Below are 22537 nucleotides of genomic sequence, written 5' to 3' on the forward strand. Positions count from 1 at the left end.
TCCTCCCACGTGCACAGGATCTGCTACTAGTAACATCCGGCCCACTGCCCTGGGATTCCTGTCCTGGGGAGCTCTGTGCCTTTGACAACTATAGCCCTAATCTATGTATCAAAAGTAATTTCTTTGACATGAGGTTCTGCTCTCCGCTGGTTGTCATAGCAGGAAGGGTCTACTGAACCCTTGCTCACCAAAGGGAGGTATTCCTAACCAAGAATGATCGAACAGGATGGAAATGTTAGTCAGGAGTAGACGGACAATGGGCAGATGGGGGGGGGGCAGGGAAACTTTCACAACCTCATTCCACTCATTTCTTGTAGGTCCTGCCCATTATGGCCTCAAAATATAAACAACCCTTCCCAGAAAGATGTTATTCCTTTTTTTTTTTCTTTTTAAGATTTTATTTATTTGACAGACAGAGATCACAAGCAGGCAGAGAGGAAGGGAAGCAGGCTCCCCGCTGAGCAGAGAGACCGATGCGGGGCTCGATCCCAGGACCCTGGGATCATGACCTGAGCCGAAGGCAGAGGCTTTAACCCACTGAGCCACCCAGGTGCCCCAATGTTATTCCTTCTTTAAAAGTCTTCAGAACAGTGGGGGAGGCTGTGTGGGGTGGGGGGCAGAAGTACATGGGAACTCTGTACCTTCTGCTCAATTTTGCTGTAAAAGTGAAAATGCTCTTAAAAAAATGATGTCTATTAAAAAAAAGAAGTCTTCAGAGCCTTTTCAGTATATATGCTATATGGCAATTCTTCAGCTAGTCTGGGAAAAATGGACTTTATTACTCAATAGAGTAATAATAAAATAGAAACAGCTAGAATTTTCTGAAGTTAACCTATGACGTTCTGTTCTAAGTGTTTCGCATATGGGTTCTCATTTAATTTCCTAACAATCCCAAGATTTAGGTGCTATTATTGTCTCAATTTTACAGGTGAGGGAATTGAGGCAAAAGGCCAGAGCCAGGTGACCTCTTATGACAGACATGGGGGTATGCCACCCGGAGGCCTGGTCCTGGGGCTCCCCTGTGGTGGGGGTAGAGCAGAACAGCCAGCCCCTTGCCCTGTGCTCCCCAGGGCTGGTCACAGATGCAGATCATGCCTGGCCCGAGATCCTCCCCTTCCTGGCAACACAAGTGAGGTCCCATCCAAGGTCAGTGTGGAAAGGTCGGGCCATTTCAGCTCAGTGAAGGACAATGACCGCCCAAAGCTCCCTGCAGGGTTGACTGAGGCTGTCAGACTTGGGTGTTGTTCCTACCCCTTCCACCTAGCCCCGCTTCTGCCCTGCTTTCGTAAGTGCTGATCCTCAACACATATCCTGTACCCCAAACTCTGTCTCAGCATGGACTTCTGTAGGACCCAACTTACATAGCGCTGGCCAGGGGTCACACAGCAGCTAAGTGATGATATCATGAGTCAAACCCAGGCAGTCTGATGTTTCCATATATAAATACAGAAACACAGAACATTGATAGCAATGGTTGAAACCATTACTTGGAATATCAGAAACTTTGTTTTTAATTCTTTATAGTGGCTTTATTGAGATATAATTCACATAACATACCATTGACCTTTTTCAAGTATAAACACAATTCAGTGTTTCTAGTATTGTCACAAAGCTATACAACCATCACCACCACCTACTTCCAGAACATTTCACCACCCCGAAAAGAAACCCTGTACTCACAAGCAATTACTCTACATTTGTCATTAATTTGGTTCCCCTAAACAATAATTAATGTAATTAATCTATTATTGTGGATTAGACTATCTGTTTACTATCATCAGAGGTACAAACTTTATTAATTTGACTCGTTTTTAAAGTATCAAAGCCATAAACGTGTTCAAATTCTTGTTTTGTAATGTCACTCCTAGGAACTGGTTCTCTTAAAAAAATTAGAAAAGATGGGAGGAGGGGGCAGAAATCAAATTGTTTGCTACAGTAGAGTTTCTACAACTCAAAACATGGAAAGAACTTGGTCCATTGTGGGGAATGGTTAATGAAATCATGGCACTTTAAGAAAATGGAGTATTACGCGTCCATTAAAAACCAAATAGCAGGAAGGAAAATGCCTGGTATCATATTAACCATAGCGGCAGAATACAAAATTATATCTACAACTACGTAAAACATGTACATATGGATAAAGATCAAAAGGAAATGGATAAAAATGAAACAGTTGCTACAACAGGGTGTTGGAACCCTGAATTATTTTTATCCTTCTGAGTTCCTTTATTATGTCAAAATGTGGTCCTTGCAATAAATGAGAATTGGAGGGAAACATGCATATATCTACACCAGTGAAACTTTTCATTCAGAAGGGCAGGTGGCATGACATGAAATTCTCATCAAGAGCAAAGACTTGGGATGCTTGGGTGGCTCAGTTGATTAAGCAGCTGCTTTCGGCTCAAGTCATGATCCCAGCATCCTGGGATTGAGTCCCACATCGGGCTCCTTGCTCAGCAGGGAGTCTGCTTCTCCCTCTGCCTCTGCCTGCCATTCTGTCTGCCTGTGCTCGCTCTCTCTCCCTCTCTCTCTCTCTGATAAATAAATAAAATCTTTAAAAAAAAAAAAAAAAGCAAAGACTTTGGAGTCACACAGACTTGGATTTTAATTCTGGCTCTGATACTTCTGAGATGTGACTTCAGACCCTGACCTAAGCTCTATAAGCCTCATTTTCCACGATTAACAGGAGCTGATACTATCTACTGCATAGGGCTATTGTGAAAGATTTGAGGGACAGCGCCTACTACCACTTCATAAACGGAAGTTACTGCTATTTTTTTCTTGCATGAGTAACAGTGATGGGACTCATGGTAGTGGGACTGACAAGGGAACAGAGAGAAGGGGACAGAGGTTTTTGTTCATGAAAATACTACTAGTACTGCAAACTTTGAATGGCAATACGACTTTACAGTGAATAAACAGGTAGAGGATTTTCCATCATCCTTATCAAAGGATTCCTCCAATTTAGACCAACTGGACCTTGCTTCCAGGGAAAGTTGGGGTTGAGGTCATTACTCTTTCTTCGCTGGAGACCTCAAAAATTCTGTACCTGTAAGGTACTCTTCAATGTGCTGGTTGGAAACTTCATCAAAGAAAATCAAGGACTGCTGAATTTGTGTGACTCATTTTATGAATGAATACAAAGGCCTCCCAACTATTTTCATTGCTGTAATTGTTAGTATTATCATCATCACTAACAAAGAGCCACTGTGGCATATTAAGCAAGTCCTATCCGTCTTTGTCTGTTCCGGAGGAGCTATGCTCTTCTCCCAGGGCCATGTCTCCCTTGAGCACAGGACACACAAGCCCACTCAAGGAGCCAGTTCCACTTCCTTATGCCTCCATTTGTCCTCTCTTCTCATCCCCATATGGACATGCTGTAGCACCTTAATAAAAAACAAAAATCCTCACTTTATTCCATAATCCCTTCTAGGTACGGCCATTTCTCTGCTCCCCTTTACAGCAAAAGTCTTTGGAAAAGAACAGAAGAATGCTAAAATTTATGAAAGCACAGTGATGGGAGTACGTATGTTGCATTATTCTTGCTATATTTTTGAACAAAAGTTTATTGAGCTATAATTGAAACACAGTAAATTGTATATGTGTCACATGTACAGTTTAATACTGTACGAGTTTTAGTAGTATACAATAATCAATAACTACATATTTCATACATATAATTTAATAATAATATATGCACTTACCCTGATTATTCATTGTTATTATATAAAACCAAAATTTTTTGTATATTGGTCTTGCGTCCTGTAACATTTGTAACCTCAGTAGTTTTAGAAATTTTTTGTAGATTCCAAACGATCTTCTACATAGATCAAGGGTTAGGAAACAATGGCCCATGGGCCAAATGGGATCTGATGCTTGATTTGTAGGTAAGGTTTTCCTGAAACACATAAATACTCATTGGTGATAAATTGCCTATGGCTGCTTTTGCACTAAAGTGGCAAGACTGAGTAATTACAATGAAGACCAGACTATCTGCAAATAGTTTTGTTTCTATAACTTTTAGCACAAAGCTGAATAAAAGCGATGAAAGCAAACATCCTTGTCTTGTTCTTGACCTTAGAGAAAAAACATTTAGTCTTTCACTATTAAGTAAGATGTTAATATTGATTGTTTGTAAAGGCCCTTCCATAACTAGTTTGCTGAGCTTTTAATCATGAATGGATGTGGGATTCTGTCAAATACTTTTTTCTATTTCTATTAAAATTATCATAGTTTTTAAAATCTTAGGAATCTAATTCTGTAGTTTTCTTTACCTACAGTGTCTTTGGTTTTGGTGTCAGGGTAATGCCAGCTTAAAAGTGATTCCATGTTTCTGGCATTCTGGAAGCATTTGTATAGATCAGTATCATTTCCTTATTCAATGTTTGATAAAATTCACTAATGAAGTCATCTGAACGTGAAGTTTTCTTGTGAAAAAATTTAACCACAAATTAAATTCTTTAGTACAAATAGAGAAATTAGGGTATCTCTTCCTGCTTGGGCTTTTGTAATTTGTTGTGCCTTTCAAGAACTGCACATTTCATCTAATTTGTTGGGTTTACTGGCATAATATTGTCCACGATATTCCTTATCATCCTTTTACCATCAGGGGACAATATAGTGATGCCACCACTTTGTTCCTGATGTTGAAAATCAGTGTTATCTTTCTTTTTCCTTCATCCTTTCAGATAAAAATGTCAATTTTATTGTTTCCATCGATTTCGTCTATTGTTTTTGTTTTCTACTGTATTGATTTGTGCTATAATTTTTTTTTAACTCAGCTTTGGGTTTAATTTGCTCTTTTTTTCCCTAGTTTCTTAAAGTGGAAGCTGAGATTGATAACTTAAGATCTTTCTAATACATCCATTCAATTCGATAAACTTCCTAAGTACTATTTTATTGTCATACTGTGCATTTCATATGCCCTTTTATTTTATCTCTTTTAAAATACTTACTCATTTTTCTTTTTTTAAAAAGATTTTATTTATTTATTTATTTGACAAATAGAGAGATCACAAGTAGACAGAGAGGCAGGCAGAGAAAGAGGGAGAAGCGGGCTCTCCACTGAGCAGAAACCTGATGCTGGGCTCAATCCCAGGACCCTGAGATCATGATCTGAGCTGAAGGTAGAGGCTTAACCCACTGAGCCATCCAGGTGCCCCTCTCACTTTCCTTTTGATTTATTCTTTAACCATTTGTTATTTAAATTACAAATATTTGAGGATTTTCTAGTGACCTTTCTGTCATTGGTTTCTAATTTAATTTTATTATAGAGAAAACACATTGTATGAATTCAATCCTTAAGAATTTATTCAGAATTATTTTGTGGGCCAGGATATTACCAAGTTGGTATATGTTCCATGCACATTTTAGAAAAATGTGTATTGTGTCATATGCAAGCTAACTATTCTATGACTAACAAGTAGGTTAATTTGATTGATAGTGTTCAAATTACATATTATCTTAGAGCTTTTGAGGTCTTGATGAATGTCTTCACAATGATAAATCATTGTGGAATGATATTTTTATCCATGATCTGATATTAATATAGTCATTATTTTTCTTTTTTTTTTTAGCTACTCTATCTTTAGATTAGTATTAACATGGTAAATATTTATCATTATTTTATTGTTAATCTCTTTGTATCTGCATTTGAAGTGTGATTCTTTTTTTTTTTTTTTGAAGATTTATTTATATGAGAGAGAGAGAGAATATAAGTGGTAGGTGCAGAGGGAGAGGGAGAGAGAATCTCAAGCAGACTCCACACTGAGTGCAAAACCTGATGTAGGGCTTGATCTCACAACCCTGAGGTCACCACCCAAGCTGAAACCAAGAGTTTAAATAACTGCACCCCATGGGTATCCCTGAAGTGTGATTCTTATAGGTAGCATATAATGGGTCAAAATTAGGATGCCCCAAAACAAATTCTATTTTATCTATTTTGAAAATCTCTGTATAAAATGTAGACCATTTACATTTAATGTGATTACTGATATGATTAGGTTCACATTTATCATTTTTCTATTTGCTGTCAACTTGTCCCATCAGTTTTTCCTCTCTTTCATCTTTTTCTGATTTAATCTTTTCTGATTTAATCTTCTTTTCATTTGAGTATTTTTTATGATATCATTTGATCTACTTTGTTAGTTTATCAGCTATAACTGTTTTGTTATTTTTTGTGGTTGCTGTAGACATTTTACCTTACCACAATCGGTCTTGAAATGATATTATGCCACTTTATATATAACAACCTAAAAGTATGTTACTTGATGTTACTTAAACTTTTTGCTATTATTATCATGTGGTTCAGCTTTATATATGTTGTAGTCCTATATTACAGTTATTATTTTTGTTTAAACCATCAATTATCTTTTAACAAGATTTAAATACTTTCAAAATCTTATATTTTTACCTATGTAGTTTTCATCTTTGGTGTTCTTCCTTTCTTTGCTTAGATCCACCTTTCCACACTATTTCTCGTAGTGTGAGTCTGCTGGTGATGAATTCCTTCAGCTTTCATATATCTGAAAAAAATCTTTGTCACACTTTTATCTTTCAAAGACAGTTTTGCCAGGTACACAATTCTCAGCAGTCTTTTAAATTATTTTATATGCTTTAAAGATGTTGCTCCAATGTCTTATCATCTGCATTATTTCTGGCAAGAAATCTACTGTCACCCTTAGCTTTGTTCTACTGTATGTAATATGTCTCTTTTGAGATGTGTTTTTAAAATTATCTCTTTATCAGTAGTTTTGAGCTGTCTAGTCATGATGTGCTTTGGTGTGATTTTCATCATTTCTTGAACTTGGGCTTGTTGAGGGCTGTGAATATATGAGTTTATAGTTTTCATTAAAATTCAAAAAATTTCCTTATTATTACTTCTTACAAAATTTTTTCTGTCCAAGCTTCTCTCCCAATTACATATGTATGAGGCCATTCAACACTCTTCCACACCTCACTGCTATGCTGTTTATTATTTTTTCTGATTAATTCATTAGTGTTTCATTATTGTTATTTCAATTTCATTAATCTTTTCCTTTACAATGTCTAATCTGCTATTGATTCCATCCTGTATATTTTCATCTGTGATATTATAGTTTTCATCTTTATACATATTTGGATATATTAATATCTTCCATATCTCTGTTTAAATTTTTGAACATATACAATAAAGATATAATAATCATGGTCAAGTCTTTGTTTGCTAATTCTAACATCTGTGTCACTTCTAAGCTGATTTTGGACCAACTGATTTATCTCGTTATTATGTGGAGTATTTTCTTGCCTGATTAACTTTTATTGGATATCAGACATTATGATGTATTTTTCCTTGAAGGATGCTGGGTATTTTTGTATTCCTATAATGAGTCTTGAGCTTTATCTTAAGAGGTTAAATTACAATGATTTGACATTTTTCTATCTCATTTTTAATATATGTTAGCCAAAAATGCAGTGTCTGTGGCTAATTAGTCTCACTACTGCCGCAAAAGCTTCTAAGCACTATAACAAATGTTACGTGAATCTTGAGTTCCATTGTGGCTGGAGGAAAAAGACACCATTCCCAGCACTGTGTGAATACCAGACAATATTTCTGCTAATCCTTTTAAAGGAATCATGTGCTAGTGTGTATTCAGTTAATAATAAAGGGAGACCTTCTCCAGATCTTTGAAGTTCTCGCTCTGTGGCTCTCTCCTCTACAGTATTTTATTCTGTGATGTTAGTCACTTAGTCTCCCTAGACTCTCAGCTCCACATCCTCAATTCAAGGATCCCACCAGGCTCTGTCCCCTTTCCTGTGCTGAGGCCCAGAAACTCACTCAAAGCAGTAAGCTGCAGCAGTCATGTGGCTCACTCATTTGTTTCTTCTCTTTCAAGAATAACTGTCTTTTGTCACCCAAAGTCTTTTAAATCACTGTTTCACGTATTTTGTCCATTTAAAAAAATGTTTCATGTGGGAAAGTAAATACAGTGCCTGTTATTCAATCTTGGCTGGAAGTGAAAGTCTCTATTCTTGCTATATTTATTCATGAAAATGTCCACAAATAAAACAAATTAAGAAAAAAAAAAAAAGGAAAGAAAAAAAAAAAACTCTGCAAAAGAGAGTCTTCTCTGTTTCCACTTTATTCCTTCCCATGCTTTCTCAAATCCACTGCAATCTCTTGTCCCCCAAATTATGGAAACCATGCTCTTCAATGACCCACAAAGGATGATTCTCAGTCCCCCTTCCACTCACCATCAGCTTGTAACCAGTTAATCACGCCCTCCATCTTGAAACACCTTTTTCCCTTTTATATCCATGATACCGCAACATACACTCTCTTGGTTTTGCTGCTGTCAGCCTCTCTTTTGTTGGATCCTCTTCCATTTTCCCGCCTTTAAAGATTGGAGCACCCCCAAATCAGTCTTTAGTACTTATCTTTTGTCTATTCACACTCCTTCCTTATTTCATTTCATTCAGTCCCAAGATGTTGAATATCATCTGTACATTCACTTTTATTTCAACTCTAATCTCTTTCAGACTTACTTTAACTTGACAATTTCATAAGAATTTTTAACAGATATCTAAAACTTAGCATGTCCAAAATCAATTCTTTTTTTTTTTTTTTTAAAGATTGCATTTATTTAACTGAGAGAGGAAGAGAGAGAGAGGGCACAGGATTGGGGAGGGTCAAGGGAGAAGCAGACTCCCCACTGAGCTATAAGCCTGACAGTATATCATACTTAACGGGTCAATCCAACAAGATCTAACAATTAAAAATATTATGCTCCTAACTTCGGTGCAGCCAATTATATAAACCAATTAATAACAAAATTAAAGAAGCACATTGATAACAATACAATAGTAGTAGGGGACTTCAGGACCCCACTTACAGCAATGGACAGATCATCTAAGCAGATGATCAACAAGGAAACAAAGGTGCTGAATGACACACTGGACAAGATGGACTTCCCATATGTATACAGAGCATTCAATCCTAAAGCAACGGAATACACATTCTTCTTGAGTGCACGTGGAACATTCTCCAGAATAGATCACATACTGGGTCACAAATCAGATCTCAAATGGTACCAAAATACTGGAATTTTTCCCTGCATATTTTCATATCACAAAGCTTTGAAACTTGAACTCAATCACAAGAGGTAATTTAGAAGCAACACAAACACTTGGAGATTAAAGAGCATCCTACTAAAGAATGAATGGGTCAACCAGAAAATTAAAGAAGAATTTTAAAAATTCATGGAAACAAATGAAAATGAAAACACAACTGTTCAAAACCTTTGGGATACAGCAAACATGGTCCTAGGAGGGAAGTATATAGCAATATAAGCCTTTCTCAAAAAATTAGAGAAGTCTCAAATACACAAGCTACCCTTACTCCTAACGGAGCTGGAGAAAGAACAGCAAATAAAGCTTAAACCAAGCAGGGGAAGATAAGTAATAAATATTAGAACAGAAATCAATGAACTAGAAACCAAAGAAGAGTATAACGGATCAATGAAAGTGGGAGTTGGATCTTTGAAAGAATTAATAAGATCGATAAACCCCTAACCAGACTTATCAAAAAGAAAAGATAAAGAACATCAAATTAATAAAATCATGAGTGAGAGGAGAGATCATGACCAACACCAAGGAAATACAATTTTAAGAACATATTATGAACAACTATATGACAACAAATTAGGTAATCTGGAAGAAATGGATGCATTCCTGGAAAATCATAAACTACCAAAACTGAACCAGGAAGAAATAGAAAACCTGAACAGACCCATAACCAGCAAAGAAACTGAAGCAGTAATCCAAAATCTCCCAACAAAAAAGAGTCCAGAGCAAGATGGCTTCTAGGGGAATTCTATTAAACATTTAAAGAAGAATTCATACCTTTTATACTCTGTTTCAAAAAACAGAAATGGAAAGAAAACTTTCAAACTCATTCAGTGAGGTAATACTTTGGTTCCAAAACCAGACAAAGACTCCACCAAAAAGGAGAATTACAAATCAATATCCATGATGAACACAGATGCCAAAATTCTCACCAACATACTAGACAGTAAGATCCAACAGTACATTAAAAAGATTATTCACCATGACCAAGTGGGATTTATTCCTGGGCTGCAAGGGCAGTTCAACGTTTGCAAATCAAACAATGTGATACATTACATTAATAAAAGGACAAGAAGCATATGATCCTCTCAACTGATGCAGAAAAAAGCATTTGACAAAATACAGCATTCTTTCTTGATTAAAACTCTCCACAGTGTAGGGAAAGAAGGAACATACCTCAATATCATTAAAGCCATACATGGTAAGCCCACAGTGAATATCGTTCTCAATGGGGAAAAACTGAGAGTTTTCCCCCTAAGGTCAGGAACATGACAATGAGGCCCACTCTCACCACTGTTACTCAACATACTACTAGAAGTCCTAGCCTCAGCAATCGGACAACAAAAAGAAATAAAAGGCATCCAAGAAGGCAAAGAAGAAGTCAAATTCTCTCTCTTCGCAGATGACATGATAGTTTATGTGGAAAACTGAAAAGACTCCACCCCAGAGTTGCTAGAACTCATATAAGAAATCATGGCAGGATGTAAAATCCTACAACATGGCAGGATATAAAATCACTGCACAAAATCAGTTGCATTTCTATACACTAACAATGAGACAAAGAAAGAGAATTAGGGAATCAATCCCATTTACAATTGCACCAAAAACCTAGGTATCTTAATACCTAGGAATAAACCTGACCAAAGTAGTAAAGTATGTGTACTCTGAAAGCTACAGAACACTTATGAAAGAAACTGAGGAAGACACAAAGAAATGGAGAAACAGGGTTGCCTGGGGGGCTCAGTCAGTTAAGCAACTGCCCTCAGCTCAGGTCATGATTCTGGGTCCTGGGATCAAGCCCTGTGTCAGGCTCCACGCTTGGCAGGGAGTTTGCTTCTCCCTCAGCCTCTCCCCCTGATTTGTACTCTCTCTCTCACTCTCAAATTTAAAAAAAAAAAAAAAAAGAAAGAAAGGAATGGAGAAACATTCCATGCTTATGGATTAGAAGAATAAATATTGTTAAAATGTCTATGCTACCCACAACAATCTTCAAATTTAATGGAATCCCTATCAAAATACCATCAATTTTTTTCAATGAAATAGAATAAATAATCCTAAAATTTGTATGGAAGCAGAAAAGACCCTGAATAGTCAGAGGAATGTTGAAAAAGAAAACCAAAGCTGGTGGCATCACAATTCTGGACTTTAAAAGGAGAATTAGCTCCTTTTAATTAGCTCCTTTTTAAGCTCTATTGGACATCTATAATCATCAAGACAGTACAGTACTGGCACAAAAGCAGACACATAGATCAATGGAACAGAATAGAGAGTCCAGAAATGGACCCTCAACTCTATGGTCAACTAATCTTTACATAGCAGGAAAGAATATCCAATGGAAAAAGGACAATCTCTTCAACAAATGGTGCTGGGAAAATTGGATAGCCACGTGCAGAAGAATGAAACTGGACAATTTTCCTATACCACACACAAAGATAATCTCAAAATGGATAAAAAGCCCAATATGAGACAGGAATCCATCAAAATCCTAGAGAACACAGGCAGAAATCTATGTGACCTTGGCTGCAGCAACTTCTTGCTAGACACATCTCCAAGGGCAAGGGAAGCAAGGGCAAAAATGAACTATTGGGACCTCGTCAAGAAAAACCTTTTGCACATTAAAGGAAATAGTCAACAAAACTAAAAGACAACAGAGAGGGAGAAGATATCTGCAAATGACATATCAGATAGAGGGCTAGTATCTAAAATCTATAAGGAACTTATTAAACTCAACACCTGAAGAACAAATAATCCAATCAAGAAATGGGCAGAAGATATAAACAGACATTTCTACAAAGAAGACATCTAAATGGGCAACAGACACATGAAAAAGTGCTCAACATCACTCAGCAACAGGGAAATGCAAATCAAAACCACAATGAGATACCACCTCACACCAGTCAGAAGGCCTAAATTAACAAGTCGGGGGAAAAAACAGGTGTTGGCAAGGATGGGGAGAAGAGGCAACCCTCCTCTATTGTTGGTGGAAATGCAAGCTGGTGCAGCCACTCTGGAAAACAGTATTGAGGTTCCTCAAAAAGCTGAAAATAGAGCTACCCTAAAACCCCCTAATCGCACTACTGGGTATTTACTAAAGATACAAATGTAGTGATCTGAAGGGGCACGTGCACAGGAATGTTTCTAGCAGCAATGTCCACAACAGCCAAACTATGGAAAGAGCCCAGATGTCCATAGACAGATGAATGGATAAAGATGTGGTATATGTATACAGTGGAATATTACTCAGCCGTCAGAAAGGATGAATACTTACCATTTACATCGATGTGAATGGAACTGGAAGATATTACGCTGAATGAAATAAGTCAATCAGAGAAAGACAACTGTCATGTGGTTTGACTCCTGTGTAGAATATAAGAAACAGCACAGAGGATCATGGGGAATAGAGGGAAAATTGAAAGGGAAGAAATCAGAGAAGGAGAAAAACAATGAGAGTCTCTTAACTATAGGAAACAAACTGAGGGTTGCTAGAGGGGAGGTGGGGGTGGGGTAATTGGGTGATGGGCATTAAGGAGGGCATGTGATGTGACAAGCACTGTGTGTTACACGCAAATGATGAATTACTGAATGCAACATCTGAAACTAATGATGTACTATATTTTGGCTAATTGAATCTAAACTAAACAAATAAAACCCTTGTCAGTGCTAAGGGGTAGATGACCTAATATAGGACCCTTGGTTAGCAGGTCACATTAATATAATTTTTTTTATGCAAAGGTAAAGTTTAAAGCTGAGATGGGTACACAAGGCTAAACCGCTCTGTATAACAAAGAATAAAAATATTATTTCCTTGGAGAGTCTGAAGGGAGAGGCCCAAGAAATAAAAACGGGGCTCCACATAAATGGGAAAGATAAGGGGAGGAGGAAAAAGTTGTGGGAGGAGGAAAGAGTTGGAGAGTAAGATGTCTGGTAAGAAACTGGAGAGAGAAAGCAGAGAGTCTCTCCATGGAGGTTAAGAGAGAGAGAAGATCGGTGATAACAAGAACTCAGAGCCAGGCCGTCCCTGGAAAGTGACAGGAATCTTGGGAACTTGACCCCAGTTTTACTCAAAAGTGACTAAGACTGTCACATCTCTGGAATGGGAGGAGCAATGTATAAATACAACCTTCATTAACCTCCTTTCTACCTTTTAAGAAACGGATGGAAACAAATAATCGAGATGTCCTCTTTGGAAAACAACAGCAACAACAATTTGATGTGAACGGAGCCCCCTGGGGTCCTGCAGGGAAAGGTGGGAGGCAGCGCAGCAATGTCCATAACAGAAAGTAGGTTTCCAATTCTGTTAAATGTTTCCATTATCAGGGAGGATGAAGATGGGCCATCCCACTGCGAAAACAAAGTCAAGGGCTGGAGTCTTACTCAATTTTATTCTAGGCTATCCTTATTAAGAAAGGATTTATTAAGATAGTCTATTGTTTTGGCTAGGACATCAATTAGTCTTAATCTGACATTGAATTACATTGACATTCAATTACCCTTAATTTAAAAATAATAAACTTGAAAGTTTATTTATTTATTACTGTTTTAATTCGTTATAAACATGTCTACAACAAAATTCACAGGAGAGCAAAGAGTAACTCTGTTTAAATCAGTGTGTTTTCTTTCCACTTCGGAAACAGAGCACAAAACAGTGATCCTTTTATGACCACACCTAGCATTTAGATACAAAGTTATCTTGTAATCTTGAAGTAAGGTCCATGGGACCACTGTGACCCACCAAAGGCCAGCCATCCTGAATTGGAGGACACTCAGAATATGTCCCTGCAAGTTTTACTTACAGTCCTATCTATGTGAAGAAATAAACGGTGTTGGGTGAAAACAAGAATTTATTGTTCTGAAACATGGCTTTCTCTCCCATCTATTTCTTATAACAACAGAACAAAGCAGAAATGAAGCAGCAAAAACATAGCTCAAATGCTGCAGCCAACTGTCTATTTTTTTTTCACATTCTGCCCACACCTTAAATAAACATGAAACATTATAACTAGCTACAGTCAGATACTACAGGAAACAGCAAGGCCAGAAGAAAAACCTCAGACATCCGGCCTTTATCCTTCTTCTACATGAAATCTACTTTGCTTTATGACTATAAATGTTGCCTTACAGAAAGGTAAAATCAGACATGATGTCATAGAATGGCTAGGTCCACACAACCTTTCTTGAAATTAGTATTTGGCTGAAAAGCACACAACTCACAGATCGGAAAAAAATTATGTTTTATCAGAGGTGACCAAAACTAAAAATTTTGTTTGTATCACTATGTCAGGAACAAGGCATGGACGGGGTTCAATATGAGGGTCCATTCCTTTGGATATTTTCTTAAATGCCTGTTAGCTATTTATGGTAGTAATTATAGTGGAGCTGGGTCAGGGTTATTTATAAAGCTTTGTTGAAAACTAACATCTCTTTTGTTGTCCTGATCAACAACCTCAGGAGAAAACAAAAGAAGGCTGGTGGGTAGAACAGCAGCAGCAAAGAGTGCACATTTTCTCTCATGTATCAGTGGAAAGCAAATGAATGGGGCCTCTGACCTAGAACCAACTACCCCTGCACTTAAAATGGCAGCTTGTGGGGGCACCTGCGAGGCGCAGTCAGTTAAACCTCGGCTTTCAGCTCCGGTCATGATCTCAGGGATCAAGTCCAGCATTGGGCTCCTTTCTCAGTGGGGAGTCTGCTTCTTCCTCTCCCCCTGCTCATGTTCTCTCTCTCAAATAAATACAATCTTTAAAAATAAATAAACAAATAAATTAAAATAAAATAAAATGGCAGCTTGGGGCAAATCGAAAGATTTGTTGCCAATATGTTCTCTGGGCTGCATCTGCTGAGAGATTTTCATTCTGTTTTGCAACTGAATAAAAAGACCTTGAACCAAACTGCCTATGGCCCCCAAACTCCTGTATTAATAACAATTCTAACTTTTGCATCCAAACCTCACAAGTCTTTTATCTGTTCAATTCCAATAGTTTTACTTTTAGTCTATTTCAATGATTTTTTTTTTAAATATTTATTTATTTATAAGAGAGAGAAGGAGAGCGATCATGAGACACAGCAAGCACCAGCACGGGAAGGGGGAACAACTGGGGAACCAAAGGGGGAAGCGGGTTCCCCACTGATCAGGGAGCCAGGATCATGACCTGAGCTGAAGGCAGTCGCTTAAGTAGACTGAGCCACCCAGGCGCCCCCTACTTCAGTGATTCTTATCAATGTCCCACCTTTGATACTAAATACTGATCAGAATGATAACAGCCACCTCTCAAGAAATGCTTATTACATGCCAGGCCCTAGGCTGAACCTACGTTATACATCAGCTCTTTGTAACTGGAACAAGCCTATGTATTAAATATGATTATTCTCAGTTTATAGATGAAGAAACTGAGGCTCGGAGCCATTAGAGAACCTGTCCAAAGCCACAGAGCTAAGTAGGAGGATATAGGGTATGTTCACCCGAGTCTTTCTATGCTGCCTCTGCACTACTTCCACCTTCAACGTATCCGACTGAAATTCCTCCCTTCTTTCCAACAATCTGCTCTCCTTCCGCCCTTCCACCAGGCTCCTATCTCACCATTCATTCCACGGATATTGTACTGGGTGTTCATATGCATTGAGAGCCTACTGCGTGCTGGGTACTGTTCTAGGTGCTGAGGACACATCAGTGAACAACACAGACCAAACCCCCGCCGGGTGGAGCTTACATTCCAGAAGGGGCCGAAAGACAATAAACAAGAGCAAGCCGCGAAGCACCTGTGCTGGTCCTGCCTGAAGTGAGGTGCAAAGAACCATCTCCCCGTTCAGAAAAGCAGAGTCTGGGCACAACTAGGCAGCGGTTTCTCTGCTGCAGCCCTGCCGCGTTCTTGCGACGGGTTAAAATAAGCTACTCCCAAAGCTCTCCAGGCAGCCCACAAGCTCCTCCTACCTTAAACTTCCCAGACAGGCCGAGCCGCTGTTACCCAGGAAACGGCCTGGCAGGAAGTAAGGCTGCGCGGGCAACATCACGATGCCTCCTGGGAGTTGTGGTCCGCGCTCAGAATGCGCAGGCGCAGCCGTGGAGGCGGGAGATGGGGCGGAGGGGAGCGCACCCAGGAGCAGAGCCCCACGGGGATTGTAGTTTTTCATGAATTACGCACATTAAAGGCGTCCGAAAATCAGACGCGGTTCCAAGACTTTTCATTTCAGAAGGTAAAGGGATCCGGAATGGATGCCTGTGGGTCAGGGAGACTTGGTTTGGGAACGATGAGGGTCGTCCTCCGTTCGGCTGTAAATCTGAGATGAATTGAGATAGCCCCCAAATGGAGAGAGTGGGGCGAAGGACAGACCCCATAATTTGCAAACGGGACTATGGAACGACGAGAGGATACAGTGGAGTAAGGGAAGGAAGACGCCCCAGAGACTCAGAAAAAGGACCGACCTCAGTATTCACTTCATGAATCAGAGTATTTTTTCAGAAATTTTGGCTTCTTCAAAAAGGATACAGAAAAATTACGTATATGACATGCAGTCTAATGAAAGTATGGCACAGTCTGGAAGAATATGCCGCAAACCGTTAAGATTTTTCTTTGGGATTACCTTTTTTTACACTTTTATGTGTATTTTGAGTTGTTTACAAGGGCTAAGTATTCCTTTCTGGTAAAAGATACCTCAAGTATAAAAAAAAGTATACAGAGCAATTTTTTAAACATCTTGGTATCCTTCCTTCTTCCCTTCATTCCTCCCTCTTTCTTTCCTTCATTCTAAGAGGGAAAAAAACTACAGAAAAAATAACTTTACAAATAGAGATGTCCTTTATGTAGCCCTTTCTCCTCTGCAGAGAAATACACACACTTGTTCGCACACACTCAGACAGTACACAACGTATCTATTCTGCAAAGTATGTACGTGTCTGTGTGTGGATATACATATAAATGTTTGTGTATTATGTGTTTTTCAGATGATGGTGTCATACTGTTGTATAATTCTTTAATTGGCTTTTTTTTTCTGTAATTGGCTTTTACTACTCTGCATCCTGTTTTTGAGATTTATCAAGCACAATGCATGTAGTTGTAATACTTCCTTCTGTATATCATTGCATTCTATGACAATGACATTTAATTATCTAATCTGGCAAGGAATATTTACTCTTTTAAATATTTTGCTTCTAAAAAAAATATTGCTATGTACATTTTTAAATAGGTGCATGAGTTTCTCTAAGGCAATTACCTGTGACTGGAGTTGCCAGGTCTTGGGATTATACCTGTTTTCAGTTTCACAAACTGCTGCCAAGTTGCTTTACAGAGTAGCTGAACCTCTTTCATTCTATCAAAATTGATTGTGAATTCCCTGTGACACACATTCTTGCCATCACTGAATGTTTCTATAACTTTCTCATTATTGCTAGCTTCATTTACTTAAAATAGTATCTACTATTTACTTACTACTTCATTTACTTAAAATAGTATCTACTATTTTAACTTACATTTACTTGACTTTGTCAGAATTTTTAAATTTTAAAAACGGGACTTTTTTCTCTTTTTTCTACAAGAAACATTTATATTTATATAATAGAATAATTTATTTTGGATTTAGATTGCATTTTGATAATGGTGTCTTTTTCTCTGTATTGTAAGTTTTTTGTACTATTTTACATTACTTGTATAATTATTTTTAATTTTATTACACTACTTTTCGCTATCTTTCTTTATGTATGTCAAGGACTAAGCAACACTTCCTTGCTTATGTAGAGAACACTGTATTTCTAGTGAGTTCTGTCTAAGGCTGCCTTAACTTTTTAGCCAGTATGGCAACAAACAGTATTGTGTATTATGTACTCTGTACTCAGAGTATGTGTACATATTGAACCTGTAGGCCTCAACCTTTTTCTCCTGAAAAGCTTTTCACCAGAAATTTTCTATTCCTATTTCAGTTTACTTTCAGCATTTCTGATTATTTGGCTTTGATCTCTTGGCTTTGCCCATTTCCATCTAAATCAGTTCATTCTTTATCCTATTTTTTTTTTCAGGCATACTCTGTATCTTGCTGTCAACCATAAGACATTTTTAGGAATCAGGTGTATTGAGATAAAATCGGCACATAGTACAGTTCACCCTTTTTAGTGTGCAATTCCAGAAGTTTTGACAAGCATACGTAATGATGTATCCACTACCAAAATTGAGATAGAGAACAGACCCATCCTGCCCAGAATGTTCCCTCATGCTCCTTTGTAAACAACTCTTCCAATCTGATGCCCTGGCAACCACATATCATTTTCTGTTCCTATGCTTTCGTTCTTTTGAGACTGTGATTATGTTAGTCTGTTCTGGTTGCTATAACAAATTATTATGGACTGGGTGGTTTCAGTAACAGACATTTCTTTCTCATAGTTCGGGAGGCTGGGAAGTCCAGAACCAAGGCGCCAGCAAATTTTGTTCCTGGTGAGAGCCTGCCTCCTGGCCTGCACATTGTCTACCTTCTCACTATGTCCTCACATGGACACAGAGTTCTGGTTTCTTGTCCTCTTCTTTCTTCTTAGAAAGACACTAATCTCATACTGGGGGGGGGGGGGGGCCCCTCTATGACCTCATTTAAACTAGATTTCCTCTCAAAGGCCTCATTTGCAAATACCATTGCATTTGGAGTTAGGCCTTCAACATAGGACTCAGCGGGGTGAGAGACACATAGTTTCAGTTCATAGCAGTGGTATAAGTAAAATCATATATAGCCTTTTGAGGCTGAGTAAAATGCATTTAAGAGTCAACCATGTTGTGTGTGTCAGTAGTTTTTTTTTTTTTTTTTTTTTTTTTGCCAAGTAGTATACCAATACATAGATGTATGGCAATTTGTTCCAGGATCCATCAGCTGAAGGAGATTTGTGGTGTTTTCCAGTTTGGGGAAAATATACACAAAACTGCTATCACCATTTGCATACAGGTTTTTGGGTGAAGGTTCGCTTTCATTTTTCTTAGGTAATTACAAAGGAGTGGGTTTGGTATGTCTTATTTAAAAGTGTTTATATGAAAATTGCCAAACTGTTGCCAAAGTGCCTGTATTATTTTTATTCCCACCATTGTGTTTGACAGCGCCTGGTGGTGGTCTTTTTCCTCCCCCACTCTAACTATGTGTACCGATTCCTCATTATGGTTTTAATTTGCATTGTCCCAATGACTAAAGATGATAAGCATTTTTTCCTGTGTTTATTTGCCATTCATAACTGTCTTTTTTTTAAGATTTTGTTTACTTATTTATTTACCTTTTTAGAGAGAGAAAGAGCCTGCACATGCACAAGCTGAGGGGGGAGAGGGGGAAGGAGGAAGAATCTCAAGCAGGCTCTGTGCTCAGCTCGATCTCACTATAGAGCAGGGAACCCGATGCGGGACTGGATCCCAGGACCCTGGGATCATGACCTGAGCTGAAGGCAGATGCTTAACAGACTGAGCCACCCAGGCACCCCTGTGCTTTATCTTTCCTGCCTTTTTGCAATAGCTAAGGCCATCAGTATTATTGTTCAATAGGAGTGATGAGACAGACGTCCTTGATTTGTTCCTGTGTTACTAGGGGAAAGCATTGAGTTTTTCACCATCAAATCAGATGATAGTTAAGGATTTTTTAGATGCCTTTATCAGCTTGAGGATCTTCCAGTCTATTCATTGTCTTCTAAGAATTGTTATCATAAATGAGTGTTAGATTTTAGCAAATGCTGTTTTGCAGCTATTGAAATGATCATGTGGTTTTTCTTCTTCAGTTCCTTGTTATGGTGAATCACAATGCTTGATTTTCAGATGTCAGACTGGCCTTATATCCTCAGGATAAATTCTATTTGATCATGATGTTTTACTCCTTTTATTAATTGCTGGATTTCACTTGCTAATATTCTGTAGAATATCATTGTGTTTGTGTTCATGAGGGATGTTGGTCTGTAGGTTTCTTTTTTGGTAAAGCCTTGTTCTGGTTTTGACATCAGGGCAGTGTTATTCTTATAAAATGAATTAGGACTCTTCTCTCCTCTTACTACCTTTTCGAAGAAACTTGGTGTAGAACTAGCATTATATTTCACCAGTGAAGCCATCTCTGATAGTTAATATTATCTGTCCAATTTGACTAGGCCATGGCAACAAGATATTTGGTCAAAGATTATTCTAGATGTTTCTGCAAAGGTATTTTTCAGATGAGACTAACATTTAACTGAGTAGACTTTTAATAAACAGACCCACAATGTGGTTGGGCCTCATCTAATAAGTTGAATGCCTTATTAGAAAAAAGAGCAACCACCCTGAAAAAAGGGAATTCTGGTAGCAGACTACGTGAGTCTCTAGCCCTGGCCCATCCCACAAATTTCGGGCGAGCCAGCCTCCAAATGTACATTATTTTAAATTGTTTCATTACTTGTTTGCAAAAGTAAGATAACCAATCACAACATGCATCCCAAAAAAACAAAAACCATTCTCAGTTTTATAACTTTAAGAAAACAAAGAAGAAAAAAAAAATATTTGGTGTCACCATTTACCCCTTCAGAGAAAAATATCAGCCATGCATTTCATAAGCTGGTACAGTTTCTTACAAAAACTTGCATCATGTCTCCAGACAATTCTCCTCCGTTGGGAGGTTGAAGATTACAGTGTAGATGTAAACATCTTAATGAATTTTGACAGGAAGGTCTTTATTTCTTGACATTAATAAAAGGATATCACAAGACAGAAGACTTACTTAAGACTTAAATGACTCATAGTAAAATTAGTCTTATTGGGACTGTGCTTTAACCTAATTAATAATCTCCTGCCAGGGGAAAGGGATGACTGATTTCTGGTAAGATGACCACCTGGGAATTTGAACCTACAATCAAAGAATATATAGTTGGAGCTAAAGGATAAGACTGTTATTCAGAGAAACTGGATGAAACCTAGGAAGTTCAGAAAAGACAAAGTTGGGGGTGGGTTTTTTTTTTTTAATTTAGATATAAACAAACAAATATACAGTCCCACATAGAGCCTCTGACTTGTGATTTTTATTTCTTCAATTATTTAATAGTTCATCATTGGTAGTATTGATGCTGTCTATATAATTTCAGTTAGTTGCATTATTATATGGGTTACAAAAATAATACAACATGGTAAATAACTACTGAATACGTAAAATAGTAATAGTTAAACTCACACTTATCTTTATCAAGGGCGGGAAGTAGTTCTCAAATCACTGAGAACTATGAATCCCTCCTGCTCAGCAGCAGCTGTGATCATGTTTCCAGTTGCCTAGACAAGCTTTTAGAAGAACAGACTATCCCCTGTGGGTTAGAATGTGGAGAAATGGATCCTCTTCTACACTTTTGGTGGAAGGGTATATTGGCATTGCTTTCATGAAAGTTGGCATGATATTAATATTTTAAATATTCTTCAACTCAGAAATTTTGCTTCTTGTTATCTATCCTAAAGAAACACTTGTACATGTCCATCTCCCAGTTATCCATGCCCCCCGCCACCAGCAACCTTCAGTGTACTTCCTGTAATTAAGAGTCTGTTGTTATGGGCATTAAGGAGGGCACGTGATGTAATGAGCACTGGGTATTTTATAAGACTGATGAATCACCGACCTCTACATCTGAAACCAATAGTACATTCCATGTTGATTAATTGAATTTAAATTTTAAAAATGTGTTATATAAGAAAAGAAATACTTGTGTATGTGCACAAAGAGGTGGGTATAAGGATTCTCCTTGCTTCCTTTCCTTGCTTCGTTATGATCATGAACAACTGAAAACAACCTAAAAATCAGCATTGGGACAGTAACTAAATTATGGCACATCTATAGAGTAAAAATATATTGCAGCAATCAAAGGGAACAAGTGAAGTCTGACATAAAAGAAATTCTTAAGGACAGACAATGTTGTGGGAGAATGGGAGGGGAGAAGTAAGCTGTGGGATAAAATACATAGTGTGCTATGGTCTATGTCTGTGAAGAAAAATATATCACGTATATGAACAAGAAATGTATGCATAAAAATGCATTTTAAAAGGTCAGGAAGAGGGGTGCCTGGGTGGCTCAGTGGGTTAAAGCCTCTGCCTTCGGCTCAGGTCATGATCCCAGAGTCGTGGGATCAAGCACCTCGTCAGGCTCTTTGCTCGACAGGGAGCCTGCTTCCCTTCCTCTCTCTCTCTCTCTCTCTGCCTGCCTCTCCGCCTACTTGTGATCTCTGTCAAATAAATAAACAAATAAATCTTAAAAAAAAAAAAAGTTCTGGAAGAGTGCACTTCTTCCAGAGGATTAGGATTGGGGGTGACAGGATTTTGCTTAATCTCATAGTGTGATTTTTATAACTGGAATGCCATTTTCAGGTATTGTTACTCATACATCTTCAAAATTTATCAAATAAAAGGCATGCAGAAGAGAGGACAAGGCATTCAAACAGGCTAGTCACCAAAAAACCAATACCAATAGCAAAAAAAAAAAAAATTCCAAA

At 37.9% G+C, this 22537-nt stretch overlaps 1 long non-coding RNA gene across 5 annotated transcripts; it reads right to left on the bottom strand.

Moving 5' to 3' along the window:
* Positions 1 to 1503: 1503 nt before the first annotated feature.
* LOC101690657 lies at positions 1504 to 16129 on the bottom strand. 5 transcript variants are annotated; one of them, XR_001180301.2, is made up of 4 exons: positions 16031 to 16129; positions 6413 to 6524; positions 3705 to 3898; positions 1504 to 3386 (listed from the first exon to the last, which is right to left on the bottom strand). It is a non-coding gene; the product is annotated as an uncharacterized LOC101690657 (long non-coding RNA). The 5 variants fall into 5 exon arrangements; XR_006603492.1 differs by lacking the exon at positions 16031 to 16129 and adding an exon at positions 15859 to 16022; XR_001180299.2 differs by lacking the exon at positions 16031 to 16129 and adding an exon at positions 15810 to 16021.
* Between the last annotated feature and the right edge of the window lie 6408 nt (positions 16130 to 22537).

This window comes from Mustela putorius, unplaced genomic scaffold, assembly GCF_011764305.1.
Source record: "Mustela putorius furo isolate JIRA1106 unplaced genomic scaffold, ASM1176430v1.1 tig00003932_pilon_pilon_pilon:0A:0A, whole genome shotgun sequence".
Lineage (NCBI taxonomy): Eukaryota > Metazoa > Chordata > Mammalia > Carnivora > Mustelidae > Mustela > Mustela putorius.